This window comes from Geospiza fortis, unplaced genomic scaffold (genome assembly GCF_000277835.1).
Source record: "Geospiza fortis unplaced genomic scaffold, GeoFor_1.0 scaffold832, whole genome shotgun sequence".
NCBI classification, from domain to species: Eukaryota; Metazoa; Chordata; class Aves; order Passeriformes; family Thraupidae; genus Geospiza; species Geospiza fortis.
In genome coordinates, this window is record NW_005055132.1 from 18,117 (window position 1) to 19,321 (window position 1,205).

The window sequence follows — 1,205 nt, forward strand, 5'->3', positions numbered from 1 at the left end:
CCATGGGAGCAGGTGAGAGGGGACCCCAAAACTGGGAACCTCCAAAAAATGAGAACCTCCAAAAATGAGAATTCTCACCCCAAAATAATGGGATCTCAACCCCCCCTGTTCTGGGTTTGGGGGTGGTTTGGGGTCGTAATTTGGGGAATTTGGGGTCTTGATTGGGGGGGGGAGAGAGTTTGGGGTCCCAAATTTGGGGGGGTTTAGAGGGATTTGGGAGTCCCAGTTTGGGGGGATTTTGGGATCTTGATTGGGGGGTTTGAGGAGGCGTTAGGGTGCGGGTTTGGGGGCTTTGGGGTCCCCAGTTTGAGGAGGTTTGGGGTCCCCAATTTGGGGAGTTTTAGAGGGATTTGGGGGTCCCATTTTAGGGGGGGTTGGGGTCCTGATTTGGGGTCCCAGTTTGGGGGGTTTTAGGGAAGTTTGAGGTCCCAGCTTGAGGGATTTTGGAGTCCCAATTTGGGGGAGTTTGGGGGATTTGGGGTCCCAATTTGGGGCTGTTTGGGGTCCCAATTTGGACAGGTTTGGGGTCCCAAATTTGGGGAGTTTTGGGGTCCTGATTTAGGGGGGTTTGGAGTCCCAATTTGCGGGGATTTCTGAGAATTTGGGGTCCTGATTAGAGGGGTTTTGGGTCTCAATTTGGGAGTGTTTGAGGTCCCGTTTTGGGGCCCCAGTTTGGGGGTATTTGGGGTCCTGATTTGAGGAGTTTGGGGTCTGGATTTGGGCTCCTAATTTGGGGAGTTTGGAGTCCTGATTTGGGGGGTTTTAGGGAAGTTTGAGGTCCCAGTTTGAGGGAGTTTGGGGTCCCAATTTGGAGGGGTTTGAGGGGGTTTTGGGGGTCACAATTTGGGGTGTTTGGGGTCTGGATTTGGGGGACTTTGGGGTTCCCATTTTGGGGGTTTGGGGTCCCAATTTGGGGGAGGTTTGGGGTCCCGATTTGGGGGAGTTTTGGGTCCCAATTCGGGGGTGTTTGGAGTCCCGATTTGGGGGGGTTTGAGGTCCCAATTCGGGGTTTTTGGGGGTCCCAAATTTGGGATGTTTGGGGTCCCCCTTTGGGGTGTTTGGGGTCCTCAGTTGGGGGGTGTTTTGGGTCCAAATTTGGGGGGTTTGGGGTCCCACTTTGGGGGTGTTCTGGGGTGTTTGGGGTCCCAGTTTTGGGATCTGTCCCCCCCGCCCTCTCCCAACCCGGTACCGGTGTCATTGTCACA